The 9,549-nt window shown below is 45.6% G+C and overlaps 1 pseudogene; it reads right to left on the reverse strand.

Annotated features, from left to right (window-relative positions):
- Positions 1–6,960: 6,960 nt before the first annotated feature.
- On the reverse strand, positions 6,961–9,162 carry LOC108539103 (keratin, type I cytoskeletal 18 pseudogene; annotated as a pseudogene).
- Positions 9,163–9,549: the final 387 nt, after the last annotated feature.

A 9,549-nucleotide genomic window follows, 5' to 3' on the forward strand; every position in this document is an offset into this window, starting at 1 on the left:
TTAAATGGGTAATTTGTATGGTATGTGAATTATATAATTCTATCTCAACAAAGCTGGGAGACACTACCTTTTATGAGTGCTTTGTGTAATCTCTCCAATTGTGTTCTCACCAATGGTGGATGCAGTGTCAATCAGCAGCATTGGTTGGATATGAGTCCACTGCAGGCCAGCTCCTCTGCTGGTCCCTGGATGCAAAGGAATTCCGCCTCAAGAAGTCAAGTGCATCTTGTATCATCCAGGGGAAATAAGCATCAGTATCATTGTAATACAAGATGCAAGGTTGGAAAATGGGGGTCCTTAGAAGTTTGGGATGAGGGGCAAGGGATAAGCCTCAGAGGAGGGAAAAGATTACTTTCAGCTGAAACGTTGGAAAAAGGCTTCAAGGAGAGGGAAATTGTATCCTTTCCAATAAGATTGTGACAGATGGTCATGGATGTGACCAGAAGGAGTCTAGATTGGACTTTAAGCTCCTTGAGAGGAGGACCATGACTAATTCATTACTGGACCTGGCTTGAAGAAGGTGCATAGTAAAGTTTGTGGAATGCTTGAATATACAAATGAAAGAATGAGTGACAGTATAAACAAAAGATTTACAGGGAAAGAAAACAGCATGAGCAAAGCATGGAAACAGAAGGGCACAGGACAGGTCTAGAAAATGGAAACTTGTCCAGTGTGGCTAACACATAAGGTTCACGATAAAGGTTTATGGAAGGAAAGTTCCTAAAGGGCTGTGGGTACCAGGTGATGGGAACTTACAATTATCTACAACTGGGAATCAATAAATGATTTTTGAGCAAAGGAATGGCATGGCCAAAGCTGTACTTTAGAAACATGGAGCTGTAAGCCTATGTGGAAGATGGATTAGAGGGGTCAGCCTGGAGTCTGGGAGACCAGTTCAGAGGCTACACAGGTAAAATTTGGTGGGGGCTAAACCAGGACAGTGGCAGTACAGCCAAAGAAGGGATTAAGGCCAGAGACACTCCAACCCCTTTCCAAGCATTATAAAACTACAAAACAAGTGCATCTGGTGATAAATATTTCACCCGTTCAACAGAACGATACGTATTAGAGGATACACTTGCCAATAAAAATATTAGTGGTTTGTGGTTTGAAGCTGCAACCACACTTGTTATAAAGGCAATTGAAAGGAAAACCCCCATTGGGGGTAATAAGAGAGGAGGAAACCACAAGACCATAACCCCATTATGAGCAGAGTTCATCTACATAATGGGTGAACCCTGGACCACATTCATCCTCCCTTGGCCCTACCCACAATGGGCAACGATAACTCCAAGACTAAGCTTGAGGCAGAGACGCCCTCTCTGTTTCAAGCCACTTGGTTAGCCACGTAGGGTACTGGCAAGAACCTGCTCTGATTCCAGCTCTGTGCTAACCCATGCAGGACAATCTCTAGTGGAGGAAGTAAGAGGAGACTTGTTCTAATTCAGAGGCTTATAATTTGGTGGTTGAGACTATTAATGCTGGGGTTGGGCTGTGCATGCCTGAACCCAGCTCTGTCACTTATTAGCTGCATGATCTTGAACAAGTTGCTTAGCATCTCTGTGCTTTAGTTGCCTCATCTCTAAACTAAGACTAGTGAATATGCTTAAAAACCACCTAGTATGGCCGGGCGCGGTGGCTCAAGCCTGTAATCCCAGCACTTTGGGAGGCCGAGACGGGTGGATCGCGAGGTCAGGAGATCGAGACCAACCTAGCTAACACGGCGAAACCCCGTCTCTACTAAAAAAATACAAAAAACTAGCCGGGCGAGTTGGCGGTCGCCTGTAGTCCCAGCTACTTGGGAGGCTGAGGCAGGAGAATGGCGTAAACCCGGGAGGCGGAGCTTGCAGTGAGCTGAGATCCGGCCACTGCACTCCAGCCTGGGCGACAGAGCGAGACTCCGTCTCAAAACAAAACAAAACAAACAAAAAAATACCCACCTAGTATTACAGTAAGCACCATTTAAATGTTGCTATTCTTACTGTTATTATTACAATAAATAATGGCCAATGCTAGACAACCATGGAATGGGTTGTTCTCAAGTGGAGTGCTCCACATCACCAAAGGCACACAAGCAGAGACAAGGTGGTTATAAGTTTCAGCTTTGGACTGTGAGTTGTCAGTGCTAAAAAGATATGCAAGCAGTCTTATTCAGTATTATTTATCCAATTTATTTAATCCCACAAGCATTTGCTGAGCAGCTACTCTGTGCTGGATACCATGCTAAGCCCTGGAGATATTGGGATGAATCACACAGCCTTAGCTCTTAAGGACCTGAAAAACTAGTGAGGATGGCAGGTGGGTATCACTTCTGGTGGGCTAAGTGCCACAGCAGCAGCACAGAGGAGGATCAGGGACAGCCAGAGGAGGGAGTTGGGCTTCCAAAAAGCTGCAACGGGAAGCTAGGGACCTCTGGGCATATTCAGGATCTAGGGATGCAGAGTGGGAAGACGTGCCCTTGCTGGTCTGTGAGTGGTGAAGATTTTGACATCCAGAGCTGATGGCCCTGTCCTTAGTTGAAGCCGTTGTACACTCCTACTCCTTACTGCTTTTGGAAAGACAAATCTTGTGAGTCCTCGAGATGATTTTGAAACCTCTCCGCGCGCACATTTTGTTGATAGATGCTCCACTGTGATGTTTTTGCCCAATTCTTTTTTTCCTTTTGGTTCAGGGACACTGAAATCTAAGTTTCTTCAGAAGGAGGATTTGTCTGGCTGATCACAGAAAAAAGAGACTGCATTTCCTGGAGTACTAAATGAATGCAGCTTAAGGCAACAGGATCAGGCTAATTTCTATGTTGCTGCGTCCTCGTTCCAGAAAGATTCCCCCCTTAGTGTGCTTCTTCTCACAGATGTTTCCCTGTTGTGAATTGATGCCAATGATGTTCAAAGTGACCACATTAAGAAGTAAAGCCCCAGGGAACCAGGGAAGAAATAAAAACAAAAAAGAAAGCCACACACAGGTACTATGTACTAGATAATAAAGACAAATGTGTTCATACCCTGTCATCTCAGGCATGAGTCACCCCGGTAACGCACTTAGAGAGCAGGCCCTGTTAGGAAACCCTGCCAAGTTTCTCACTCTCCTTTCTGGCCTCCATTCTTATCTTCCTGCTCTTTTTGAGGCTTCGGTGAGGGCTTTCAATTCTTTCTGTGCTTTGTTAAGTATCCCTTGTTGAGCCAGGACCACAGGTGTGTTGGTAGGTGAGGGAGGTAGAAAGCAGGAAGATAAATGCAGTCACAGGTTTCCCCGAGACTGAATCAGGAGAGGCAAGAACACATCTACTGGTCTGTTTTCCTTGCCTGTTTTCCTTTTGTGCCCTGACCAAAATGACTCATGCTGCTTTGCTCTGGGCAAGCCCTCAAGCCTGGCACCCTGTGGGCTACATGGATTCGGGCATGCATTCTTCTTTTCTCCAAAGGAGTCATTTTAGCTCGGTTGACTAACAATGCAGACCCAACTATAGGAAACTTGCTAACAAAGGTCAGTACACCAAAGAAGAGGGAGTTACCGGCAAAAGAAGACCACAGTTACAAAAGCTGCCAAGAGTTACAGAATCTAGGGCCTGTATGGCATCCAAGCTGTAGGTCACATTCTCCAGCACTGAGGCTTGGAATGCTTTGTTGGGGAGGAGGTTCTCCGGATTAATTATTTTCAAAAGGTTACTTTGGGGGAAAACTGTGACCTTGTCCTCTAGAAATATTTCACCACATTAGGATTATTAGGGCTGTGGGGACCATAGGGGCCATCTAGTATGCGGGCTCTCAAATTTGGCTGCCCATCAGAATGATGTAGGGGGTGGGGCTGGGGCTTTACAAAATCCTGATGCTCAGATCTCACTCTGACCTCCTGACATCAGAATCCCTGGGGGTGGGGCCTAAGCACTGGTATTTATTAAACACTCCGGGTGCTTCCCGGTACAGCCAAATTTGGGAACCTGTAATCTAGACTCTTACCATTCCAAGTGTGATCTGTGGTGCGCACCACCAGAGATAATGGCATTTCTTATTAGACATGCACATTCTTTACTGTAATGGTAGACACATGCCGTTATTCATTTGTTCAAACTCAGAATGTACAACTCCAAGAGCAGCCCTAATGTAAACTGTGGACTTTGGATGATGATGACATGTGAGTGTAGCTTTATCAGTTGTAACAGATGCATCGCTCTGGTAGGGGACGTTAATAATGGGGGAGGATATGTATGTGTGGGAGCAGCGAGCATGTGGAAAATCTTTGTATCTTACTCTCAGTTTGACTGTGAACTTAATATTACTCCAACGATAAAGTCTAAAAAGCAGAAATGCATATTTTGGGTCCTACCATTAGACCTACTGAGTCAGAATATGCATTTAACAAGTTACAAGAGACTTCTACGTGCATTCGAATTTGATTTTTCCTTTTCTTGAAAGATTGAAAAATCTGGCAACAAGGGTCCCAAATTCTTTATTTAAAACTACCAGCTGGAGTTGTACAGTAGCTGTCCTCTTTAAAGGGGATCTCCACACTCCAGTTTGTCTCAGCTTCACAACGGGCTAGGTTCATTAACTTCTATTACCTACCTGGGCCCGGAGAGATATTGAGGTTTTTTTTTTTTTCAATTGTGGTACAATATACATAAAATAAAATTGACCATTAGTGACATGTGGTACATTCACAATGTCATGCAACCATCACCACCATCTAGTTCCAGAACATTTTTGTTGTCTCAAAAGGAAACCCCTTATGTATTAAGCACTCACTCCCCTGTTCCTCTTCCTTTCAGCCCATGGCAACTACTAATCTGCTTTCTGTCACTGTAGGTTTGCTTACTCTGAATGTTTCATGTAAATGGAATCATACACTCTGTGGCGTTTCATGTCTGGCTCCTTTCACTTAGCATTAATAGTTGCAAGGTTTATCTATGTTGTAGCATGTATTAGTACTTCATTCTTTTTTATGGCTGAATAATATTTCTTTCCTTTTCTTTTTTTTTTTTTTTTTGAGACGGAGTCTCGCTCTGTTGCCCAGGCTGGAGTGCAGTGGTGCGATCTCGGTTCACTGCAAGCTCCGCCTGCCAGGTTCACGCCATTCTCCTGCCTCAGCCTCCTGAGTAGCTGGGACTACAGGCACCCGCCACCACGCCCGGCTAATTTTTTTTTTTTTTTTTTTTTTTGTATTTTTAGTAGAGACGGGGTTTCACCGTGTTAGCCAGGATGGTCTCAATCTCCTGACCTCATGATCTGCCCGCCTTGGCTTCCCAAAGTGCTGGGATTACAGGCGTGAGCCACCACGCCTGGCCGAATAATATTTCTTTGTATGGATATACTCTATTTTGTTTATCCATTCATCAGTTGATGGGCAGTTGGGTACTTTCCAGTTTTTGGTTATTGTGAATAGTGCTACGTGAACATTTGTGTGCAGGTTTTTGTTTGCACACCTGTTTTTAGTTCTTGTGGGAATATACTCATGAGTTGAATTACTGACTCATATGGTAATCCTATGTTTCGTGTTTTGAGGGACAGTCAAACTGTTTTCCACGGCAGCTGTACTAGTTTACATTCCCACCAATAACGCATGAGGTTCCAATTTTTTTTTTTTACATCCTTGCCAATACTTCTTTTCTTTTCTTTGTTTTGTTATTTTTTAAAATTCTAGCCATCATCATTAAAGGCCATAAGGGCCACTTTGATTCAGTCTTTTTGGGAGGTTTGAGGGCCATCTTCTAGTTTTTTAAGTTTCTTTCAGATGTCGGGGGCTGACTGGGAAATGAAGTATAAATGGGTAGGTAGATTCTGCCCTCATGGGTATCAGGGCTTAAGGTGGTGTAATTAGTTATGGCCCCTGAAATGAGGGAGAAGAAAAGAGCAGGGTGTTCACTGGGGCCTTGAGTGATGTCTTTTATTTCTTCATAGTTTATAGCCTTAAGGGCAGCTTTATCCATGCCAGTTAGGAGGCATGATATTATATGGCTTTGTTTCTGTCTGTCTGAGGAAATTGCCTCATAATCCCAACTGGGGTCAGTTCTGGGGACAGCTAGGGTCCCTATAAGGTTATGGGAAGCATCTTGTTGGTGGAGGGTGTCTGCATAGGCTTGGGTGGCTGTCCGGATACATTCCCTGTCCTCCAGGGTGAGGGAGGAGGAGAGGATGACATAAATGTCATGCCAGGTAAGGTCATAAGATTGAGTGACATACAGAAATTTCTTGCGTGAGGGAATGGGGTCCATGGAAAAGGAGCTGAGTCTCTTTTTAAGCTGGGAGAGGTTGGCTAGGGAGAAGGGAACATGAATTTGGACTATACCTTCGACCCTGACACTTTTTGCAAGGGAAGGACTTTGGAAAACATTTGGTTGTGGGAGTGACCTTTGGCAGAAGGGGGTTGGGTACAAGACCGGGTGTGCGGTGGAGAAGGAAGGTTGGGATGGAGGACCAGGGTAAGGGGGTGGGGGAGTGGAGCTGAAGGAGAAGGAGGAGGGGATGGTGGTGGGAGGAGGACTGAGCGGTGTGGGGGGGGGTTGTTGGCAGGGTTGAAATCAGACAAGGAAGGCTTGCCTGGAGGTGTGAGGTGGTATCTCACTGTGCCTTAATTTGCATTTCCCTAATGACTAATGATGAATATCGTTTCATGTGTTTGTTGGCCATCTGTACATCCTCCTGGGAAAAATGTCCATTTAAGTCCCTTGCTCATTTTAAACTAGGTTGTCTTTTGTTGTTGAGCTGGAAGTGTTTGTTATAAATTCTGGATACTAGATCCTTATTGGATATCTGATTTGCAAATATTTTCTCCCATTCTGTGGGGTTTTTTTACCCCCATTTTCTTCATAGTGTTCTTTGATGCAGAAAAGTTTTTAATTTTTTTTGACCTCTGAACTTTTATTGGCTTCCTGCTCCCCAAAGGGGGTATCACCGTGTTTAGCCAGGATGGTCTCAATCTCCTGACCTCCATGATCTTGCCCGCTTTAAGTCTCAGAACTTTGGCTTAATGTCTCAGAACTTTGGTGTCATTGGTCAGACACCACTTTGCCATCCACTATCCAACGCCATGGTTTGCATGGCGTTGCTGCTATCCAGGGCATCACCAAGATTGAAGTCCTCACCATCTTCCAGCAGGCAGCAGAAGGCGGTGCTCTCAGCTTCCAGCTTGACCTTGATGTTCAGCAGGGCCTTGTACTCCTGGGTCTGGCATTGTCCCTCTGCCCAGGTCTGTGCCGGCTCTGACTTCTGGTGCAGCAGGATCCCATTGAGCTGCTCCCTCTGCAGTGCATAGCTGGCCTCCACTTCCCTCAGGCTATTCTCTAAGCTGGCCTTCAGATTTCTCATGGAAATGTCGATCCCCAAGGACTGGACTGTATGTCTCAGCTCTGTGAGCATCATCCCAGCAGCTCCAACTTCGGTGGACTGCATGGTGACCACTGAGGTGCTCTCCTCAATCTGCTGAGACCAGTACTTGTCCAGCTCCTCCTGGTTCTTCCGAGCCAGCTCGTCATATTACGCCTGATGTCTGCCATGATCTTGGCGAGGTCCTGAGATTTGGGGGTATCTACCTCCACAGTCAACCCAGAGCTGGCAATCTGGGTTTGTAGGCCTTTTACTTCCTCTTCGTGGTTATTCTTCATGAAGAGCAGCTCCTCCTTGAGAGCTTCGATCTCTGTCTCCAGCTGCAGCTGAGTGACATTGGTGTCATCAGTGACGTTGTGGAGCCCATGGATGTGGCTCTCCACAGTCTGGCACATGGCCAGCTCTGTCTCATACTTGACTCTAAAGTCATCAGCAGCAAGACTGGCATTGTCAATCTGCAGAACAAAGCAGGCATTGTCCACAGTATTTGTGAAGATCTGAGCCCTCAGGCCCTCAATGGTGTTGAAGTAATGGCTCTAGTCTCTGACCTGGGGTCCCTTCTTCTACCCGGTGCTCCTGGATTTTGCTCTCCAACTTCTGGTTCTTGGTCTTCAGGCTCCTCACTCTGTCCAGGTAGGAGGCCAGGTGGTCGTTCAGGCTTTGCGTGGTCTCCCTCTTGTTCTAGATGCCACCCCATTCCTGCCAGACCCCTGACCATCCCCGCGGCCAGGACCTCGGAACCCATGCCACTCAGGAAGCTGGTGGAGCGGGACACGGAGATCCGGGAACCAGAGCCCTCTGCGCCTGCATAGACAGTGGCTTTGCTGCTGACCAGCCAGGCACTGTAGCTGGGCGCCTGGACAGAGCCCAGGGACTGGTAGTTGGTGAAGAAGGTGAAGTGAGTGGTGAAGCTTATGCTGTCCAGGGAGGAGAGTGAGAGGATAGGACTCAGGCTTTGCCAATGACTTTAATTTTTTTTTTGAGACAGGATATTACCATGTTGCCCAGGCTGGAGGGTAGTGGTGCCAACACAGCTCACTGCAGCCTTGACCTCCTGAGATGGGTTCTTGTTACATTGCTCAGGCTGGTCTTGAACTCCTGTGCTCAAGCAGTCCTCCTGTGTTGGCCTCCCAAAGTGCTGAGATTACAGACATGAGCCACTGCACCTTACCAACTATTATTTTTTTTAATAGTGATGGGGTCTCACTATGTTGCCTCAGCTTGTCTTGAATTCATGACAAGTGATTCTCCTGCCTTGGCCTCCCAAAGTGTTGAGAATACAGGTGTGAACCACTGTGCCCAGCCTAGTTTTTAACTTTAATGAAGTCCAGTTTTTTTTTTCTTTTGCTGTTTGTGCTTTTGGTGTTATGGAATTTGAAATATTTTCACCTGGGCAAGATCGATGGATAGGGAGAAAGAAGGATCTGAGGGGAAGGGAGATGTGGATGGCTTGAGATTTCTATCTCCAATTCAACCAGAAGATTTCAGCATGTAACTGCTTTATACAAGGTTTTGCAGCTTTATGTATGTATGACCGATAAACTAGAACTACTGAATTGTGTTTCTGAAACGTTAACCATTGAATATTAGTGGGAAACATCAGTGTGTCAGGTTGTCTTTCTAAAAGCCAGTCCTAAATGGTACATGCAGTAATTAGAAGTTAATGTTTTCTGGTTTCAAATAAGTATTATTTGTAACAAAGGGAAAGCATACATTTTTGGGGTAGCCTGCTGTGTTTCTTTTGTTCCACTAGCCACACTTTTGGGAAGTCAGGATATTTGGCCCAGATCCAAACCCACTGTCTACCTAGCAGCAGCTCATCCTCATTGACGGAATATTCCATGGAAAAGATAGCCAACCTTATGCATATCAGCCCTGGACCAAGTGCTGCATTTGCCTGAGGTCACACAGCAAGTTAACTGGGAGTTTCGACCCAGGTCTTCTCATTTTAAGTCTAAGGCTTTGTCTCTAGGCCATGTATCCAACATGAAATCAGGACTATCATCTGTTGGGCTCTGTGACTGGCACTACTACTACTCACTGTTATTTTTTGAGGTCTTCTACGTGCCCGGTATTGTCCTGGCAATCTAATCTTCCCAGTAAATGGTTCCATAATTATCCTCATTTTACTACTGAAGAAACTGAACTCTGGTTAAATAACTTGCCCAAGGTCACACAGACTTTAACTGTCAAGAGTTCAGACTTAACCCAGGCCTGACTCCAAAGCCTA

This window comes from Rhinopithecus bieti, unplaced genomic scaffold (assembly GCF_001698545.2).
Source record: "Rhinopithecus bieti isolate Rb0 unplaced genomic scaffold, ASM169854v2 scaffold_16773, whole genome shotgun sequence".
NCBI lineage: Eukaryota > Metazoa > Chordata > Mammalia > Primates > Cercopithecidae > Rhinopithecus > Rhinopithecus bieti.